Below are 23,281 nucleotides of genomic sequence, written 5' to 3' on the forward strand. Positions count from 1 at the left end.
ATTCATTATCTACTTCCCATTCCATGCTCACTCACTATCCTTTCAACCTCACCTACTCACTACCTATTCCCTACTCTATACCCACTTACTGCCAACTTGCACTCCACACAGTCACAATCCACCCCTGTCCTAAACACATGCATTACTTCTCTTAAGTTCCCTATGGATAATCATTTACTTAATTATCCATTATCTATCTATCTATCTATCTATCTATCTATCTATCTATCTATCTATCTATCCATTCATTCATTCATCTGTTCATCCCTCTGTTTTCCTTGGCAATTTAACAAAGAGCTGGGAAAGAACAATTTGACTTGGTTAGTTGCTCACCATCTAAAACCAGAACCCCCATCTTGTGATTATTTATTTAAAACCGTAACTAAACCATGGAGACTTTTGCATACCAAAGAGTTTAATGTCTCACACTCAAGAAATACATTTTCTGGGGTGCCTAGGTAGCTCAATCACTTAAGTGTCTGACTCTGGCTCAGGTCACGATCTTACAGTTTGTGGGTTCGAGCCCCACACTGGGCTTTGTGCTGACAGCTCAGAGCCTGGAGCCTACTTCAAATAGATTCTGTGTCTCCCTCTCAGTCTGACCCTCACCTGCTTGTGCTCTCTTTCTGTCAAGAATTAAAGAATAAATCTTTAAAAAAGAGATAACTTTCCTCTCTTATCCCATGCAAATCTCATACACATACATTCAGCATGTTGGAGAGTCACATGTTCGATATATTGTCTCCAACAAAGTCCTCAATAGTAAGAAATCTTAATAATTTCATGTTGAAAATTATTTAGTATTAAAAATGTCCTTTCATCATGCAATAAACTATGTTGTAAACAAATTATTGAAAAAAAAGAAACTTATTTAAATTTTAGTTATCTCTTTGCTCTGTCCTAAGATATTTTGTTGACATGTGTTATTAAGAAACATTCTGAAGCCTGATACCAATTGTAAGAGGGTGAAGGAGGCCAGGCAGTCTTTTTGCCTTCCCCTAGAAATTAAGGTTATTTTAAAGTGACATAGCTTGACCTACACATTAAAAATTGATTTTTCTTAATTTTACTGATTTCCCATGTACTTATTTCCTGAAGGCTTTTCTAAATTTTTTTTATTTTAATTCCAGTATTGTTAACATACATTGTTATATTAACTTCAGGTGTACAATATAGCGATGCAACTATTCTATACATTACTCAGTGCTCATCATGACAAATGCCCTCTTTAATCTCCATCGCCTATTTTACCCATCCCCCTACCTTCCTTCCCTTTGGTGACCATCAGTTTGTTCTCTACAGTTAAGAGTCTGTTTCTTGGTTTGCCTCTCTCTTTTTTCCCCCCTTTGTTCATTTGTTTTGTTTCTTAAATTCCACATATGAGTGAAGCCATATGGTATTTGTCTGTCTCTGACTGATCCTAAAGGCTTTTGGGACCATGGTGAGTAGAATTTAGACAATTTAAGAAGATCTAGACTATTACAGTTTATCAGGACAGCTGTTTCCTATAAAAGTCACCCTCTTCCTCACGGTTTGTGCAATGCTGACTTGGTGAAAAGGGTTTCTTTTGAACAGGATTCATATAAAAATGTTTGCTTTTGAAAGGGCCTCAAGTCATTGTATTCCTGACTCTCCTGCAGCTGTTTCTCTGCAAGAGATAATGCAACTTTTTAGGCTCAATTAGCCTTTGATTTTTGTTTATGTGACCTTGAACTCAGAGTGCATCATTATAGACTCATAATTTAGAGGAATAAGTCCCAAGTCCCTTATATACATCACTAGACTTTATATATAAAATTAGCTCCTTTAAAAGATGTGGTTATTTTCAGAAGGATTTTCCAGAGAAAATTCTAATATTAGTGATTTATATCAAAATTATAAAACAAGAGCTGGAATATTCCTTTCAAGTTAAGAGGAACTGGTATTTCTTTTCACAAGTGTTCTAAATAACAGACATAAGCCCTCCAATTTGATTAAATAGATCAGAGTTGTTTGCTTTATCCTGCACCTGTTTGGAATCTTTCTGCATCCAACAGTTTTGTGATTTAGTGATTCATTCATCCTCTTTGTATCTCATTCACAACACATCTGCTCCAAAGTTTTGTCCTTGAGTATCAACAAAGATTGTCACTCCAGGTGTCCCATGGCTCTTCAACTATCCACCTGCCTAGTAAGCATTGATTAAAAGCTAAAAATATGAACTTTCCTTTTTTTTAAATTTTGATTAGTGGTGTTGCAAAAAACCAAAAATCTATAGCACATGATTTTACATAATATGCATCTCCAGTTATTTTTTTGGTCCACGATCTACAAAGAGTAAACAGATATGCAAATATCTGGAAATACACACCTTCAAATCACACGAATCTTAAAATTTTTTTTAAGTTTTAAAAAATTATTATTAAAGTAATCCTTTGACTTGATTTAACAAGATGCCAAGATAACAAAAGAGAACAAAGGGTAAATTATAGATGTTATATCTACCTCACAAAATCAGACTTCACTTGGCTGTAGGGTCACCACATTTCTTGGTTTTACTGAAACTGTGGGTTTTGCTAGAATCTTGGATTTTCAGTGCTAAAATCAGGATGGGTTGTTTCCCATTTCCTCCGCGATCGTCTCCTTCCTTCCCCTGCCAGGCATTGTCTTGGTGGAGCCAGGTCTCAAATCAGCGCTGACCAAAGGCAGAAACCAAATCAGAGTCATTAAGCCTGATGGAACTCATCTAGTGGGACAGTACCTCATGTTGCTAACTACAGATCCGCACTTGATATGCTGGAGATTAGCGCCAGACATCTGCAGAGCACATGGCATAGCAGTGTTCATTTTGTCCCCGGCCCTATTTATCTAATGATTGTATTAGAATCTAATTTGATTCTAACCTTTACAACCAGACTTAAATTTGGGTTTGACTACTTAACAATCCAGTTCCCCCTGGGAGTAGACTAGCACTGTTAACTCCACTTAGCTGGTCTAAGCCCTAAAACCCTGTGTAATTCCTGCCAATAATTCTAATTAAAAACCTAAACTTCCTCTCTGGACCTCTTCTCTACCAGCTGTGGGTTATGGTCTTGCTCTAGCTGCACCAATCCCGGAAGCCAGATGACTATTTCCATTTGTCTTCACAAGTAGTTCTGACTTCTTGAGTTTCCCCTACCCAGTTTGCCTAATTGAATATTTTTCCCTACCTCTGTGGTTCTCAAATGTTAATATGCATAAGAAAATCTCCTGGTGAGCTTTTACCACACTGTTTTCTGGGCTCTAACCCCTGAGATTCTGATTCAATAGGTCACAAAAGTGCCCATGAATTTGCATTTCTAACAAGCTCACAAGGAAAATTGATGCTCTTGGTTTAGGGATACCCTTTGAGAAACAGTGTTCGGAACCAAAACATTGTCTAGAGGGAAGACCTCCCTCATTCCAGGCTGTTGTTGTTGTTGTTTTTCCAAATGGCTATCCAGCTCAGTTCTAACTTCTTTTTCTTCTCATTAGCTCATTTTGGCTGGTGATGTGCCTGCACACCAGACAACTGACATATAACTGCTGGCCCCAAGGCTGGAGCGACGGACATTGCTGCTGACATTTTCCTTTGGCAATATCCCATTCCTTCAGGAAGACGAGGTAAAATGGAGCCTATTTCAAATTTTAACTTTTACTTCACGCTCTAAAGAAGGGTACACGTTTATCAGATTAAGTCAGCAGCTGAGATAGATTTAAATTCATTCAATGTTCCTGCCTGTTTTCTCAGTGCATTTTTACTGAATTTAACAATGTGAAGTAGGACAAAATACAGAAATTTACCCCAAGCAGCTTCCAGCTCTGATGCACACTCTTAACGGCCTTCATGGATTGAGCTTGAATTTAATAAAATGGATATAAATAAGTCTCCTGAAGTGTTTTTTATTTCCCTTTTCAATTTGAATCATCAGGGTATAAGATAGAGAAAAATAGTGTAAATCTAACATTATGGAATGGAGACATGTATTACGAAAAATTCTCATATTATGTTATTGGTTATATTGTCAGCTCTGGGGAATTTTAGCCAGGATCTCATCAGCAGTAAAAGATAGGAAAGAGCTATGAAGGTTGCTGAGGTAGGATTTCTTGTGTCTCTTCCTGACGATGGATAAATAGGGACTTTGATGACTTGGGGCTTCTTTTTCATGGTGCATATAGTGGTAAATGTATATATAGAAGAGCTGAAAATAAGGTTTAAAACTAGAAAAAAAGAGGTGATTTATTCACTGATTCATATTTTGAAGGCAAAAGAAACAAAATTCTTAAGTAGTTCTTAAGCCAAAGAGGAACTTTAGCTTACTGAGAAAATGAAATTAATGAAAAGACTATAAAAACTCATAGGATTTGGTCAAACTCTGAAGCCTAAAATGCCATGCGGGGAGGGGGTTGTCTTGTATTTTAAGACTTTATTATTTTTAGGTTCACAGCAAAATTGAGAAGAAGGTACAGAGGATTCCCTCATACCCCTCCCGCAACACATGCATAGGCTCCCCAATTATCAACACCCCCTACCAAAGTGGTACATTTATTGTAATTGATAAACCTACATTAATATGTCATGATCACCCAAAGTCCATAGATTACATTAGGGTTCACTCTTGGTATTGTACATTCTATGGGTTCGGACCAGTGTATAATGATGCATATCTACCATTATAGTGTCATAAAGAGTATTTTCACTACCCTAAAACTCCTCTGTGCTCTGCCTGTCCATCTCTGTCTCCCATCAATCCCTGGCAACCACGAATCTTTTACTATCTTCATAGTTTTTCCTTTTCTAGAAAGTCATATAGTTGAAATTGTACAATATATAGCTTTTTCATATTGGATTCTTTTACTTGGTGCTATGTATTTAAGGTGTCTTCATGTCTTTTTATGGCTTGATAGTTCATTTCCCTATGTTGCTGAATAATATTCCACTGTCTTCATACATCACAGTTTACCCATTTACTTACTGAAGCATATTTCGGTTTCCTTCAAGTTTTGGCAATTATGAATAATTATGAGTTATGTTATGCTGTAAACATCCATGTATAGGTATTTGGGTGGACATAAGTTTTCAACTTCTTTGAGTAAATACTATTCAGCAATAGCATTTCTTGTGTCTCTTCCTGACAATGGATAAATAGGAACTTTGATGACTTGGGGCTTCTTTTTCATGGTGCATATAGTGGTAAATATATATAGAGAGGAGCTGAAAATAAGGTTTAGAACTTCATGGTGCTATTGCTGGATAGTACGGTAAGACTATGTCTTGTTTTCTAAGAAACTACCATGCTATCTTCTAAATCGGCTATACTTCTTGCATTCACACTGGTAATGAATGAAAGTTCTTGTTGCTCCATATTTTTACCAATATTTGGTGTTTGTTAGTGTTACACATTTTGGCCATTCTTTTTTTTTTTTTTCCTTAGTTTATTGTCAAGTTGGTTTCCATATAACACCCAGTGCTCATCCCCACAAGTGCCCTCCTCCATACCCATCACACCCCCTTGCCCTCTCCCCTACCCCCATAAGCCCTCAGTTTGTTCTCAGCATTCAAGAGTCTCTCATGGTTTGCCTCCTTCCCCCTCCCCCACTATTTTTCCCCTTCTTCTCCCCCATGGTACTTCATTAAGTTCCTCCTAATCCTCCTATACGTGCAAACATATGGTATCTGTCCTTCTCTGCCTGACATATTTCACTCAGCATAACACCCTCAAGGTCCATCCATGTTGCTACAAATGTTGGCCATTCTAACAGATATGCAGTAGTATCCCATTGTTCTAATTTGCATTTCCCTTATGACACATGATGTGGAATATCTTTTCATCTGCTTATTTGCCACGTGTGTATCTTCTATGATAAGATGCCTGTTAATGACCTTATCTCATTTTTTAAAAAATTTGTTTATGTTTTTATTTATTTCTGAGAGAGAGAGAGAGACAGTGTGAGCAGGGGAGGGTCAGAGACAGAGGGAGATACAGAATGAGACCTTACCTCATTTTTTAATGAGATTTTTTCCTATTGTTTAATTTTAAGAATTTTGTCCATATTTTGGATAACAGCTCATTGTCAGACATAGTTTTGCAAATATTTTCTCCCAGTCTGTGGCTTTGTTTTTTTATTTACTTGACAGTGTCTATTAAAGAGCAGAAAGCTTTAATTTTAGTGAAATCCAGTTTGTCAGCTATTTCCTTCATAGACTGTACCTTTGTTGCATCTAAAAAGTCATAGCCAGGTGTCATTTGCCCCTCCGTGAGTGAGAGGAGAAAGCAGGTGGCCAGGCAGCCAGGCAGCCATCCCTGTGGAGCCCGGGCACCCTTGGAACCATGCTATGGAGCTGTGCCTTGTAACTGTGCCCACTCCGGGCCCTGCTTAACCACAAGGAGGCACGCCTCCACTGGCAAGGGACTGAACAGCTGCCACCAAGGGAGTTTTCATCTGAGATCATTAATAGGGACCATTCTGTCCCCAACCCAGATGGAGCAAGGACATGAGACTCCTCTTTAACCAGTTCATGAAGGGATATGAAGAGAGCTCCTGGAAATGTTTGCCTCCATATAAATGTAAATCTACTTGATGGATTGAAGACTTTGAAACCTTTCTTCATGACAAAAATATTGTAATCTAACAAATGTCAAAGGTTCAGCTCTTCCCTAGAAGCTTTGAGGAAGACTTGGACTTGGAATAAGTGATGTTCCATAATAATGTTGAAGAAAAGATAGTTTGCATATTTTGAGGAGGTCCTTAGCTGCAAGGAGTACCTGGATTCCTTCATGGAGGGGCCATTGCAACCATGACTGATGCAACGGTTGATACGTCTGCAATTATAGCTGGGGGATTTGTCATGACTGATGATCTCAACATCACTTTTAAATTCCTACTGTTTTTGTTGTTGTTGTTTTTGTGACAAATACCCAATTTGATACAGTTGAAGGAAGGAAATTGTTTCTTGTAATGTTTGAAGCATGGACAAGAAGACCCTATACTCAGATGCAACAAACTTATTTGTATAGCTGGATCCCAAAGAAAAGTTGACATAAATGAGCGCCTGGTGCGTTCTACACCAATCTGCATTAGGCTCTCCCTCCTCCAGAAGCTGTTGTCCCCAGGCCTGCTGTACTTACCTGCTGTTGAGTCCCCAAGAAGGTGAAGCTTGCTAACACCAACCTTCCTGAACAAGTCTTCAAATACAACTCAAAGAGCTGTTTCCACCTTCTAAACTTTTTGACACAGAAGCACTTCCTATCAGGGGGAAAAGTCATTGCCAAACAAAAGGTCATCTAGATTTTCATCTTGTAGGAGTTTTATAGGTTTACATTTTACATTTAGGTCTGTGGTCCATTGTGAGTTAATATTTCAGGTTATATAAAACCAGTTTTCTGTTTATCTGTTTTTGTTTGTTGTTTTTTGTTTGTTTGCATATGGAAGTCCAGTTGTTCCAGCACCATTTATTTAAAAAGCCATCTCTGTTCCATTGTGTTGCCTTTGCTCCTTTGTCAAAGGTTAGTTGCTATATTTATATGAGTCTATTTATGGGGTCCCCATGCCATTAATCTATTTGTCTATTGCCAATACAACACAATCTTGATGACTGTAGCTTAAAGTAAATATTAAAAATGGGTAGTACAGTCCTCCAACTTTGTTTTTCCCCTTCAATATTCTGCTGGTTATTTTTGGTCTTTTGACTTTCCACATAAGCTTTAGAATCAGTTTTTTGATCACCAGAAAATAACAAGCTTGGATTTTGATTGGAATTGCGTTAAATCTATATATCACGTTGGGAAGAACTGACATCTTGATAATATTGAGTTTTCCTATCCATGAATATGGAATAGCTCTCTATTTAGTTCTTTGATTTCATTTACTAGTTTTATAGTTTTCCTCCTATATATCCTGTACATATTTTGTTAGGTTTTATTTTATATAAACATTTTTTATGGGATACCAATATAAGTGGTATTGCATTTTACATTTCAAGTTCCATTCATTTATTTACTGTTATATAGGAAAGTAGTTGACTTTTGGATATTAACCTTGTATCCTGCAACCTTGCTATTAGTTCCAGGGTGTTTTGGCTGATTCTTTAAGATTTTCTACCTAGAAAATCAAGTCATTTACAAACAAAGGTTGTTTTATTTTTTCTCCTTCCAAATCAGTGTACTCTTTATGTTTTTTCTTGCCTTATTATATTAGCTGGGACTGCTTCTGTTTTAAACAGAGAGAGGAAATAAATAAACCAATTATTCAATTCAATAGGGTAGAACAGATAAGGAGATTCTGGTCAAAATGGTATATTAAGTTCATACCTTGGTGCATTCTGTATCCTCAACTCAAAGCAATAATAGATATTTTTAAAATAATAGGTATTTAAAAAATCCAAACAGGAGCAATGTTGCTGGCAAAGATTACTGGACTTTGGGTGTGGCCACAGCAATGGCAGCATTTAACACCTGCTGAGTAAAGACTCTAGGTTTAGGCTCACAACTTGAAGCTGGCGGGGGGATGGGGGAGGATAAATCTTCTGACAGAAAAATATAAATGAAGTCTCATTTATAAGAGATTTTGGCCGTGGAAAGCAGCTAGACAGAGGTACAGTTTCATGCCCACACCTGAACCAATGTGCCTACTTGCCTAATAACATTGACCAAAACACATTATTCAAATAATATTGTCCCAACTATGAATATGGATGAGGAAATATAAAATTACCTGTTTCTAAGCTGATGCCTGGGAGACTAAGTGGAGGCAACATAAAATCTCTACATAAGGAGAGATAAACAGAGAGAACAGATAGAGAAAATAAAAGGAAAAACAAAAACTTCTGAAAATAACCTTGGATACATATGTAAAACACATAAAATATTTCATGATAAAAAGACATAAGGCAAAATTAAGAAACAAAATAGTAAATTTAAATATTAAATTTACTGGAGATAAATTTACTTGAAATAGCTGGATAAATATTTGCAATAATTACAGTGAAAAATGCAAAAAAAAAAAAGATATAGAACAGAATAGTCCCTGTAAAAATATGAACAATAATATGCTTAAAAAGCAGAAAAGCTAAAAACAGCAAGATATAAAGAAAAATCAATTAAAATCTTAGAAATAAAACTGTTTTAAAAAGCCAGATGGGAGGGATTTTAGACTAGACACAATTGCATAGTGAAATAAGGAACTAGAAGCTGGTGCTGAGGAATTGCTGCAGAGTGCTACCGCAAGAGTTAGAACCAGAAATGTGACGTTATAACCCAGGGACATGGAAACAGATTGAGAATCTCTCAAACACATTTGATGCGAGCTCCAGAATAACAGAATAGAAGAAATGGAGAAGACAAAATATTTTAAGAGATAATTGTCAGCATTGAAACAATCAATCAAAATTGTTTGAGACCTGAGATCAAAAGAGGTGTCTAAGCTCTTCAAGATAGTTAAATAAAAACAAATCCACACCTAGATACATGACACACTGCAGAATATTCAGGATATAAAGAAAATCTAATATGCATCTCGAGGGAAACAATAATCTTCAAAGGGATAAACATTTGGGCAGCAATAGTGGGCATTGGTAAATGGGGATCATATTTTCAAAGTGCTGATATAGCTATTGTGGTCTCCATGCTGGCCAAACCCAGCCTGAAGGATGACATCATTGCAAATGAAATGTAGTTGTTCCCCCACTTTCCCTTTCAATATTTCCAGTGAAGGAAGTCCTCTCTCACAATGAGCAGCCCCATGGTCTTTCTGAGCACTTTTTTAAAAAAATGCTTTTATTTTATTTTTGAAAGCGAGAGAGACAGAGCATGAACAGGGGAGGGGCAAAGAGAGGGAGACACAGAATTCGAAGCCGGATCCAGGCTCTGAGCTGTCAGCACAGAGCCCAATGTGGGGCTTGAACTCACCGACTGTGAGATCATGACCTGAACCAGAATGGGAGGCTCAACCGTCCGAGCCACCCAGGCGCCCCCCTTTCTGAGCACTCTTAAGTTAATAAAAATGTTTTGTGGGCACTCCAAAATATGAAACACATTTTCAAACCGGTCTCTAGATTGTCCAATCTTGTCCCACAGTGAAAGCTTCTAATTTCATACAAAATTATGCCACTTTCCTCCTTTCAGCAGAGGCTGGTGGAGAAAAGATCAAGAAGGGGGACCGGAAAATTTCACTGGACTTCTTCAGAACCAGAATCTCTACTTTCTGGGCTGAGTAATGTTTGAAGCTGGCTGTGATTCCCATGCACTGAACTGATCTGGCCAGATATTCCCTTTCCTGCAGCTGCCTTTACCCTCTGTCCTCTGGCCATTCAGAATCCAGTGTGCCACCTCCAGCTTCTGGTGCTAAGACCCCAGTCCTATGGGAAGCCTATTGGACAGGACCTTCGAGGACTCATGCTGGGGGTCTTGGGGTGTGGTCCACATTTGCTCCATGTGTAAAACTCATGCTCCCCTTTGACCTGACCACCCCTGGGGTTGCTGGCTGGTCCTAATCTGGTCACCTCTCCCTCAGCTCTCCTGTTAGCAGCTAACCCGCTAGTCGCTGTGATATTTAAAAGGTTGTTCAAGACGGCTGAGCCATTTCCAGTGAAAATGTGTGCCTCTAAGTGGGTTGTCTGCCTTAGAACTCACTTTGGACTTTGGTGCCTTTGCATTTTCTTACTGAATATCCCATTATATCAACTCAATTAGCATTCAAGATAATTTAGACATTTTTAGATATAAAAAGACCAGGAGGTTTGACAACTGCTAAAATATTGAGATGTATTTCAGCAAGAAGAAAAATGAACTTGGAGGGAAGATATGGGTATACTGTGTACAGAAATTAATTACCTACGAGAGTAAATGTAATTAACTATTACATTTATTTTTAGGTTTTGTTTTATCAAAGTTATGCAGGCACATAATTTAAGAAGTCAAGTAGTTGCAGAGCAGTTGTTTCTTTTAAAATCCAACAGTTTCCAACCTCTGCATCCCCTCGGCCTCTCTCTTGTCAATCTTATCCAGCCCCATTATTTATATATATAAATATACATGTTATATTATTATATGTTATATTATATATATTACATTATTAATATATATGCTATAAAATTAGAAATTGAAACTTCCAGTGTAGACCATTTCCGTGACTATAGACAGAGATGACTAGCTGCCTTCCTGAGTGCACTTGAATATCTAGTAGGAATCACAGATCCATAAGGTCACAACTGAATTCCTGACTTCTTCAAACCCTCATTTTCCCCTGTACTTATATCTATAAAAGACAACTTTATGCTACAAGACAATCAGATGCAAAATACAGATACACTCTCTTTGAAAATCCCACTTCAAATCCATCAACAAGTCCCATTGCTTCTCTCTTTGAAATCTTCCCAAGCCTCACCATTTCCAACACATCCCCGTGGATCTTACGCCTTCCATACTTGTTTTCCTGCTCTGGTCCACTCTCACCAGCTCCTCGCTGTTCCTTGGGTGTTCGCTGCACTAGTTGCATTTCCATCACTCCAGAAGGTTCCCTTGTGCCCTTTCTACTCAGTACCCCTTCCAGGAGGTAGCCACCAATCTGATGGCTGTCACCACCGATTCATTTTGCTTATTTAAAAAAAAATGAGAGGGGGGAGAGAGAGCGAGAGAGAGAGAACAAGCATGGGAGAGGCAGAGAAAGAGAGAGGGAGACACCGAATCTGAAACAGGCTCCAGGCTCGGAGCTGTCAGCACACAGAGCCCAATGCAGGGCTCGAACTCTGAACAACGAGATCATGACCTGAGCAGGCCACCCAGAGGCCCCAGTTTTGCCTATTCTTGAATGGCATGCAAATGAACCATACGGTTTGTATGTCTTTCTGTCTGGCTTCTGCTGCTCCACACTGTGTCTGTGAGACTCATCCTTGTTGTTGCTGTATCAGTAGTTTGCTCTTCTATTTTTATGGCTGATAAATATTCTATTGTATGAATATATGATAATGTATTTACTGGTTTTCTGGTGGTGGGGGGAAATTTGGGTTGTTTCCTGTTCTTTGCAGTTGTGTCCTCGCTTGTATGTGTCTTCTGGTGCAAATATGCACTCCTCTCTTGGATGTATATCTAGTAGGGGGCTGTGGTGTTACAGTTTTACTAGAAACTGCCAGACAATTTCCCAAAGTGGTTCTACCACCTTCCGCCCACACCAGCAATAACTCTAGTATTTTCCCCCTCATTGTTCTATCATGGCTCTATCAGGAAAGGGAAATTGCTTGTCTCATTGGAGTCAGCACTGTAACAGCCTAGAAAATACAGAATTTTGTGTCCAGATCAAGTTTCATTCAACATGTTCAGAGTTGATAACTTCCTCATTGTGGATGCCAGGAGAACACAGCATACGTTCCTCTGCTTCTATTTTTCAATACAATTTTCAAATGATCCCAGTGAAGGTCTATTGTCCCATGAAGATGTAATCTGCCAGAAATCGAGATAGCTTTGATCTATTGATACCTGCTGTGGGCTGAATTGTGTTCCTCAAAAAGAGGTGGTCAAGTCCTAATTCCTGTACTTGTAAAAAGTGATTTAATTTGGAAATTGAGTCTTTGTAGATGTAATCAAGTCACAATTAATTCTAAGTAATAATCATTAATTGCCCTAATCCATTGACTAGTGCCATTATAATGGGGAGTTTTAGACATAGAGAGAATGCCATGTGCGATGATTAATTTTAAGTCTCAACTAGACTGGGCCATGAGTGCCCATATTTTTGGCCAAATATCATTCTGGGTATTTTAGGATGGGATTAGCATTTGAATCAGTAGACTTAGTAAAGCAGACTGTCCCTCCTAATGTGGGTGGGCCTCACCTAACTGGTTGAAAACCTTTAAAGACCTTCCATGCAGTAAAGGACAACTATTTCCTGCTTGGCTGCCTTGAACTGCGACCTTGGCTTTTGCCCTGCCTTTGGACTCAAACTGAAACTTTGAATTTTTTGAGTCTCAAGCTTCCCACCTTCGGATTAGAACTACACCACTGACTCTCCTGGGTCTCAGGCTTTCACTTGCACAGGGACTACACCATCGGCTCTCCTGGGCTCTCCCCTTACTGACTCACCCTGCAGATGCTGGGGCTTGCCTGCTCCCTAATGGCAGAGTGAGTTCTGTTTCTCCGGAGGACATGGCCCTGGGAAATGAATATGATACCTTTGCTCAATGAACCCCTATTGATAGAGTTTAGCCATCAGAGCCCACAAGTGGGAGGGAAAAAGAAATTTAGGGCTTTTTTTTCCCCTTGTACTTTGTGAATTTTCTACTCACCACCTGACTGATCATAAAAACGTCACAGTAGATGTCCTATCACATAGGCCATATCAGCAGGCAGCATAGAGGCCCCTGCTGTGAGAGACCTTCCCGCCTAAGAAGTCCAGGGTCTGCTTGCCACACAGCTGCTGCTGATGGAGCAAATCAAGCGCTGGGTAAAGCCAGTACCACTCAATAGAAGCCCATGGACTTGTACGAGGTAGGAATGGTGGTAGTTGCAATGGGGGCATCTTCTACTAAAGCAACTAGTTACATTCTAAGTGGAGAACCCACACTAAGTTCTGTGATGGTTTAATACACACCTGTTGCTCATTCCAACCATGTGTGTGGCCCCTGGGGATGTCTGGTAGCCTCGCCAGCGGCATGGCCCTGCAGCACTGACTTGGCACAAAGTCAGGCCCAGATTCAGATGACGCTCTTGAAGTTGGAGGCATACTGGAAAGATGGGAAGATGGTTATCTGGCAGGAGAATAACAAGGGAACATGGATCAAGAAGGGAAAAGCCCGAGCCAGACAGAAAGCAAGAAAAAGCAACACGGAGATTAGGCTCACTGCAGTACTCTGATGAGCCTGCAACGTCAAGTAGAGGAGGCTTCATCACAACCTGACCCACATCATTGCAAACTTGCTGGATTGGCCCGGCATGCAGGGAGATAAGCTGCCCCGTGGGCAGCTGTCAAGGCCATTGCTCACCATCCTCTCCGTCTTACAGGAGGCCACTGTGAGGCTCTCTCTTCTGCACCTCCAAGTGTCTGTAAAATATGGGACACACAATTTTTTATGCCCTTTTGGGTATGGCTGCAGCCTGTCAAACTATGTGGCTCCTCAGTGGCTGAGCACTAGTCATCTGGACTCTCTGGTTCAGTGTCATCCTGTGGAACTAAGGACATGGGGAACTGTCACCAGGCTGTTCGACTTGGGATGTAAGTGAGCAACCATGCAAATCCACGGAGGCTTGTTGTCACCTTGCCACTGAGTCTAGGGGGCTGTCGCAGGCAGACCTAACAGATACACCAGTGATATTGCAGCTCCCATTTGTGCCCTTGTGACTGCTTGGGGACCGACTGCCTGGCTGCTTGGCAAGAACAGGTATCAGTGCAAGAAACGTGATCTTGGGGAGCAGAGACAGAGTTGTGCTAACTGCAGTGAATGACTTATTAAATTGCTCTGAGTCTTGACTCTCTCTTTGGCCGATTGGGGATTGTAATGCCTATTTTTCTGGGTGGCCGTAAGAATAGTATGAGATACTAAATTCATTAGGCTTAGAATAAATTCATAAATTCATTAAATCAAAGTCCTATAATGCAAGTATGGCATCACATAATGTGAGATTGTTTTGTGTTAAAAAAAATAGTTTCCAAAAAGCCTATAACATTTAAAGTGAGCCAAGATAATTCCATGGTAATCCTATCCATTGGGTGCTTCTATCATTTTTATACAGTATTTTTTGCTATTAAGTGAAAGATACTCAGCTATTGCTGTATTTTGTATTTTGGTTATTTAGAATTCTATTTTCTCACATTTTGTTTGCGATTTATAAAGCTGTATGCAGTTTTGTGTGTGAAATACTTTAATCTTTTCCAAGGTATCTAATGGGATGTTAACATAAAGATCAATTAAAATGCAAAATTAAATTGGCAAGTGATTTTTCCCAATTGCAATATTTTTTTAAAAAATGTTTTTCTTCGTCTGTTGCTTCTTGATTTTTTCCTTCTGCAGATCATAAATATCATAAATATTTTATATTCAAATACATTTGTTTATCTCTCTGGGATTTCTGCCATTGCTTCAAAGCTGAGATTGCTGTCATGATACAGATCTGGTAAATATTGTATTATATTACTTCGGACTTTCTTTTTAGATTTTTACAGTTTTATTTTTTGTTTGATCCAGAAGTTATTCTGTTTGGATTTACTTTAAATATTTTTATGCACTAAATTGTTAAACACTAAAAATACTAACTTTTTAAATGATATCTTAAAGTATATTAGTTCTCAACATTCTGTTGATCAAATCATACATTTTAATATAGTTATGCTACTTACGATCTCTCCACTTGTTTTCCTTTATGGCTACTGTCTGAGATCAAACATTGTGTTCACTGCATTTATTTGATGTATGCTTTTATTGTCAAATAACCAATTTAAAAAATTAAGTGCATTGGTTTGTCATCGCAATTATCAAAATAAGAGTTCCCAATTCATAAGATTCTCTAGAAAATAGGGAAGCAAAAATAAGAAAAACTCACTCTAATCTAATAATCTAATAATCTAAAACAATCCTTTGTTAACATTTGTTATGTTTTTTCCCCAATTTTATGATATGTCATTTTTAGTTTAGAGAGTTCTATCATTTATAAAATTGGGGTAATGTTTCTACCTACTGAGAGTTGTGAGGATTTAACAAAATCTAATGTTTGAGCATGGAGCATAGTATTCAACCTCCAGTATTTAATGAATATGAATTATTACGTTTTACTTCCACGGTTGTGCGATTTTGCACTTTGTCTCCCTTCCCATGATGCTGTCTACTTTTCTCCATTCAGATATAAATATTTTGAAAGAAAAATTTTAAGCACAGTTTAATTGGGTGTATAATATTTCCATCGTATGTGAGTATGTGTGTGTGTGTTTCTGGGTCTGTGATTAAACCTACCATTCTATTGTTATATATTTGCTCTTCTGTGGTAGTTTACATAGTGAGAAGGTTTTATCTGTTTTAAAATTTTTTACTTAGGCTAGAATTCTAGAAGTGAAGTTGTTTCATCAGTGTTTAAGAATGCTGAGTAAATGTGAATGTACCCATATATGTACATGCAGACACAGATACCCACACTCAGCACACACATAAAAATGTTTATTTTTGAGAGAGAGAGAGACAGAGTGCAAGCAGGGGAGGGGCAGAGAAAGAGGGAGACACAGAATGGAAAATTTTTTAATGTTTATTTATTTTTGAGAGGGAGAGAGGCAGAGCATGAGCCAGGAGAGGCGCAGAGACAGAGAGGGAGACACAGAATCTGAAACAGGCTCCAGGCTCTGAGCTGTCAGCACACAGCCTGACGTGGGGCTCGAACTCACAAACTGTGAGATCATGACCTGAGCCAAGGGCAGACGCTTAGCCGACTGAACCACCTAGGCGCCCCATATAATGTATATATACTTTCAAAAGGCTTCATTCCAATTTATAATCCAGACATTTTTGTTCCTGTTTCAGTTGAGATTGTCCGCATGTTGTCTTATTCTTTATTTTACTAATTTTATATTATTTTTCTTTTTCGCTCCTGAGATTGTGCATTTCCCATGTGCTTGTTTACTATATCATATTCTTACAGAAAATGAGTCACTAATTTATGTCCTTTGACTATTTATGCTATTTCTTCATCACTTTGCAATCTCAATTGGAAGTTCTTCCGTCTCCAAGGATCAGACAATGTTCTAGTCAATTCCCTTTGAGAAGTTTTCAATGTTTTCCTTGTATTTCCTTCATTATGAAAGTGCTGGTGGGGAAATTTGATAATCACTGATATATGAAAAGATGCAAAAATAAAAATAACCACACATCCCAGGAATAATAGTAAATATGTTGATATTATTTTTTATTCTATTTATTTTTTTCTTTGGATACTTGAGGGGTTTTTTTTAGGTTTGTTTATTTATTTTGAGAGAGGTTTATTTTTAGAGAGAGAGAGTTAGCATGCGAGCAGGGGAGGGACAGAGAGAGAGGGAGACAGATAATCCTAAGCAGGCTCTGCATTGTCAGTGTGGAACCCAAAGCAGGGCTCAAACCCATGAACTGTGAGATCATGACCTGAGCTGAAGTCGAGAGTCAGATGCTTAACCAACTGAGCCACCCAGGCACCCCGGATACTTGAGATTTTTATATTTTATATATTATCTTTGTGCATTGCTAATATCTTACTATAACTATATATAATTTCACATAAATTATCTGCAAATCTCATTATTAATTACAGAATGTTTTACCACATAGATGTATTATTATCACTTTAACCCTTACCTAAATTTAAATGTTGAATTTCCCTTAAGTTTTGCTTTTGCAAATAATGATATGAACATCTAATATATAGGTACTACCATTCACATTTCTAATAATTTCCATTGTGAAATATATTTAAATATATAATTAGTTCATAAAAATTTTGAACATTTTTTAAGGCTCTTGAAACATAAGGAAGTCATTTGTAAGGAATTTGTGCTAGCATTTATTTATTGTGTTTTATTTTGGGGCCACTTGCAACCTGGAATCTCATGATTTTTTGAATTCTGGAAAAGGTGGCACCAATTGACTTATTTAAAATTATACATAGTTCTAGGGGGCACCGAGTGGCTCAGTTGGGTAAGCGCCTGACTTCCGCTCAGGTCATGATCTCACAGTTTGTGAATTTGACCTCCGCCTTGGGCTCTGTGCTGACAGTGCAGAGCCTACTTTGGGTTCTGTCTCTCCCCCTCTCTCTGCCTCTCCCCAGCTCATGCTCTCTCTCTCAAAGATAAATGAATAAGCTTAAAAATATTATACATGATTCTAGACCTAGAAAAATGAGGGAACACAGAGTTTTTGGAATAGAGCTCAATGAATTATACTATGCCCCACTCACATGCTAGTACATTTTAACAATTGAGATTCTGAATTTAAAAAGGTATGTATTAATATGTACAAAGATTTTTATAGATTTTATTGATATAAGAGATTATAGCATTACTTTATAAACAATAATCAAATATACAATATTCTTTACTGAAATTCCAAAGAGTTGATTCTCACAGAAAGCTTTCACTGATATTTTGCCAAACTCTTGTAACTGTATCCAATCTATGGTTTTAACTGATGAGTAACTATAGTTCTGACAGAATGTCTGTTGATGTTTTCATTGGGGTAACAAGTGAGGCAAAATGAAACAATGTAGATGTTTGTTCTAAGTCTGTGAGCTTTGCTGAATTGAATAACAGTTTTCAAACATTGTAAGGATATTTCTGAAGACTTTTTGTGCTACTCACATGATGGCAGCTACAAATTGGGCACAAGATTAAGTGTAGTCTTCATTATTAACATTTTGTTCCCAGTTTGTGAAATTTAGACAAGAAAGGTACAATAACCAGGCTCTGAATTGAAACACTTGATAGCTTCCACACTGCAAATTCTCCCACCATGGCCAATTCAGACCACCGACGTGATGTCAGCAGTGAGAAACTGGGAAGAAATGCACATTAGTGCACCATTTCATCATATTTCATCATAAACACAATAGCCATAAATATCCTCAAGAATACACCAATAGTAGAACGTAGCAAAATAATTAGGAGGTGGTGAGTTTTGAGTATTTACCTGTTAAGCATAATTTATTTAACTATATGTTTCTGTAATTCAATTCTTAATAATGGTTGTGTTTACTAATGGACATGCAAGATTCCTAAAAATGTAAAATCATGTAAAATGTAAAATAAACCTGAAAATGAACCATTTTGAGGTGATTCTGGCCCACCACTGCTTAAAACCAAATGTAATAGGAAATTTACCTGCACACGGTTCAAGTAAAAGTGTTAATGTCTTATCATAAGTCAGCAGTACTCCACATCACCTCTTCTCACCTGACAGAGCTGCTCCTGAGAGGCAATCAACTTCAACTCTCCTCACCAATTCCACTTGTATTATCTCCACATCAAAAAAAAGCACCTATTTTTTTCTTGATTTATATCTTATGCACATAGTATATTGACTTCCTGCATTGTCTCCTACAACCCACATTACCGAACATAGCTATGTTATAATTTACGGATAAAACGATATCAGTATTTATAATAGTGTAAAAATATACTTCTGAGCCACATGGTTAACATTTCTTCTTTCTTGTAAAGAGACTCTTATTGTGTTCTTGGTATTACTACTCCTCATCTCTGATTGATTGATTGATATTTCTCCCCAATATCTTTACCTCAAGCAAAACAGCAGTATTTTCTAAACACATGATAACATCAGTTCTATTTTATTTTTCCTGTGGGCCTCTGTATCCTTTTTGCATTGCTGTGTACTAAGTCATCACAAACTTTGTGCCTCAAATGTTTATGACCTCATAATGTCTGTGGGTCAGGAGTTCAGTTGTAGCTTAGCTGGGTTCTCCCTGTAGGGTCTCCTGGGCTGAATCAGGAGTGTTGGTGGGTGTGTTCCTTTTTTATTTTTTATTTAAAAAATTTTTAATGTTTTATTTATTTCTGAGAGAGACAGTGTGATCAGGGGAGGGTCAGAGAGAAAGGGAGACAGAGAATCTGAAACAGGCTCCAGGTTCTGAACTGTCAGCACAGAGCCCGACGTGGGGATGGAACCCATGACCGTGAGATCATGACCTGAGCTGAAGTCGGATGCTTAACCAACTGAGCCACCTAGGTGCCCCAGGTGTGTTCCTCTTTTAGAGCTTAGACTCCTCTTCAAAGCTCATATGGTTGATGGTTGTTGGTATAATCCAGTTATGTGGGTGTGTGTTTTCCTGTGATATTGTCTCTTTGATATGTCATTTATTGCTTTTTAAAAATAATTTCATTTGGTATTTAGCAAAACTTGTATTATCCTAAGAGTTTCCTTTATAGTGCTTCTAATTCTTTTCTTTTTTTTTCATTTTTTTAATGTTTTATTTATTTTTTAAAGAGGCAGAGCATAAATGGAGGAGGAACAGAGAGAGAGGGAGACACAGAATCCAAAGCAGGCTCTAGGCTCTTAGCTGTCAGTACAGAGCCCAACGTGGGTCTCGAACTCACGACCGGGAGATCATGAACTGAGCCGAAGTCAGATGCTTAACCGACTGAGCCACCAAAATGCCCCTCCAATTCTTTTGTCATAACTAATATTGTACTATCTCATCTATCAAGTTTTTGAATTTTTTAAGTTTATTTATTTATTTTGAGAGAGTCAGAGAGAGTACAAGTAGGGGAGGGACAGAAAGGGAGAGAGTCCCAAGCAGGCTCCAGATTGTCAGTGCAGAGCCCGGAGCGGAGCTCAAACTTACGAAACTGTGAGATCATGACCTGAGCTGAAATCAAGAGTCAGAAGCTTAACCAACTGAGCCACCCGGGCACCCCATCTATCAGTCTTTAGAAGTATCCTTGACTCCTATGTATTACCTAGATAACAATTAATTACCTTATTCAGTTTTCTCTTTTCTCTTTCCATTCTTTTCACCTTCTTCTTTTTACTCTGTTAGAACTTGTAACATTAACACAATATTCTTCTACCCAGAATACTTAACTTCCCTCCCTATCTCTCCTTTCCCTTCACTATCATGCCTCCAAAGGCACCAACCCCTTATCCGTGAAGCAAATTCGCTCGCAGAAGCTCTCCTTCTTTGAGACGCCATTTTGGTCCCATTCTCTTTCAAGCCTTTCCCTGCAGCTAGCACTGTGCCTTAGGCAAGTCCTGACCAGTGTTCAGTATTGTGGCACTTAACATAAAACTTCCTCTTTATGGAGTGATTTGTTCTGCTTTTCTACAGCTCCTATGTTTCTCCACACTTTTACCAATTGTCTTAAGTCATCCATTCCATGCTCTTCACACTCAAAGGCTTGATGGTGGTAGGAGCTCTGTTGGGATTTGGAGTTGGGTTTAAAAATTATAGTAATCTCTGTTGTCTAGTCATACTGAAGGTAGCTCCTGTGTGCATTTAGCTGTTCATGTGTGGGAGCATGTGTGGAAAAATTTGAAATCAGGCAGCTGCCATTTTCTTACGGATCAGAAAGATGAATAACTATGATATTCTTCATTGAATAATATCTGATTTCTTTGCTCTCACAAGCTTGAACTCCTTGAGATCGGTCACAGATTCTCATTTCTTTGCTCATTTTAGTCTCTGTTGTTATTTTGTTCTGCTTTCTGGTAATTTCTTAGACGTCAACTCTTTGTCTTGGTCATTTCAGGCTGTTAAAAGAAAAACATGATAGACTGGCTTACCAGGGATCATTCATTTCTCACTGTTGTGCAGGCTGGTGGACCAAATTCAGGACACTGGTAGATCTTGTGTCTGGTGACTGCTCTCTTTGTGGCTTGCAGATGGCCATCTCCTTGCTCTGTCCTCACATGGTAGAGAGGGAGAGGGAGAGAGAGAGAGAGAGAGGGAGAGGCAGAGAGAGAGAGAGAGACAGAGAGAGAGAGAGAGGCTCTTCTTATATGGGAACTAATCCCTCAGGACCTTATCTAAATCTAATTCCCTCCCAAAGGCCAGATTTCCTAGAGCCATCATATTGGGGGTTAGAGCTACAAAATATATTTTGAGGGGGACACAAGCATTCAGTCCATAGTACCATCTTATTAAATGTTTTATCTATTATTTTTTTCAATTTTAAACAACTTTGCCTTATTTTTTTCTTACCTTGGCATTGGGTTCTTCTTTCATGTTTACAGTATATTTTGTGTATCTCTCCGAGAATAATTGTAACTTTGTGGAAAATTTCCCTCCATCCCTGAGTGTCTATTTTTCTGCTTTTCTGTTTTGGTCTCTAGCCATTATATCCAAGTCCAAACCTCAATCATGTCTTGCTGGCGGTAGCTTGTGAATCAATCAGTGCTCAATCAGGACAGCTACAAATTACCTAAGAACCTCAAGTAGAGACATTCTTACCCAGGAAATTGCTTACCTAGGGTTGGAAGAGCTGAAAAGGTGAAAGGCACTGTGGAGAAATGGCTCAGGGGCTGGAGGTGCTACAGGGTAAGATGGCATTTCCAGACTCTGAAAATCAATTGTTGTTCGGAAAACCTAGAGTCATGTGGGGTCTGCACCATGAGTCCTGACACCGCAGAGAAGTTGTTGCCTGAAACAGAGAAAGGGGGAGAAAAAGACCTACCTTCTCCCTTGACCTGTTCCCTCACCTGTCCCAACCCTCCCCTGGCGGGTGAATCTGCTGGAATCATGAGGACTTACAAATATCAGGCCTCCTTGCTGTTCCCCTTAGGATGGAGAAGAGAACAGAGAGGGTCTATTCATACACTGGCAAGAAGGAACCTTTGCAAATGCAAGTCTGATCCTTTTTGTTCTCTGCTTAAAATTCCCCAGTGGCTTATTCCAAGGAAATCCGAAGGGCTTTCCCGGACTCTGTCTCACACTTACATTCCTCTTGCCTTCCTGCCTTCATTGAGAATTCTCACATAAAACAGTAAATGTCCCCCTGGATAGTGCTACGCCTTTACCCAGTTTTCGTTTTCTCTATACCCTCCCGCCAACTGCCGTATTATCTGCTTGTTGGTATTTATTTTTAATGAATTAGTTCTTGTGTTTATTTTTGGTAATTCCTTCACAGGGGTATATGCCGCATCGAGGGAGAAACTTTACTTATTTGCTTTATCCACGATGCCTAGAATATTGTAGGCAACCATTTAATGCTTGTTGGATGAATGACTTCCTCATGCAATTATTTGTCGAACACCTGCAATGACAGAATCAATCACTCTCTAGAGATTAAGTTGTGGGAGGACCTCTTCTCCGGGGTGCCCTCAATTTTCTGTGCTGGAGGGCATTTATCCAGAGCTGCTTAGTATCTTCAGAGAAGCTTAATCTTGTGACTTGGAGGGCGGAGGGGTAGAGTTGTGGGGGTCCAATGTGGGGGGCAGGCCGCTGGCTGGCCGAAGTTTCTGTAGTTTCATTTGTAACCTCTCACGAATTTATTTTGTTTCCTTAGGTTTGGAGTGTTTTCAGGTAATACACTTCCAATTCCTACCTCATTGCCTGGGGCGGGGTCAGAGTGTGGGGCCTAATTCCTCTGTGTTCCATACTTCCTGGTGGGGCTCGAACTCAGACTGTGGGATCATGACCTAAGCTGAAGTCAGACACTTAACCGACTGAGCCACCCAGTCGCCCCTGTGGTTTACCACTTTAACCGAAATGCTTCCAATTCTCTTTTGTTATAAAGACCCAGGGCCACTATGAGTAAAAATTAAACTCTTCCAGAATCAAGTTTTATTTCCTTTTACCTTTTGACTGCTTGGCACAGTCCAAATAAAATCTTT

The 23,281-nt window shown here is 38.8% G+C and overlaps 1 pseudogene; it reads left to right on the plus strand.

Moving 5' to 3' along the window:
* Positions 1-7,043, plus strand: part of LOC120245353 — a 49,427-nt pseudogene extending 42,384 nt beyond the window's left edge.
* The last annotated feature ends 16,238 nt before the right edge of the window (positions 7,044-23,281 follow it).

The sequence above is a fragment of the Hyaena hyaena genome, unplaced genomic scaffold (assembly GCF_003009895.1).
Source record: "Hyaena hyaena isolate Hyena2069 unplaced genomic scaffold, ASM300989v1 scaffold_420, whole genome shotgun sequence".
In the NCBI taxonomy this organism is placed as follows: domain Eukaryota; kingdom Metazoa; phylum Chordata; class Mammalia; order Carnivora; family Hyaenidae; genus Hyaena; species Hyaena hyaena.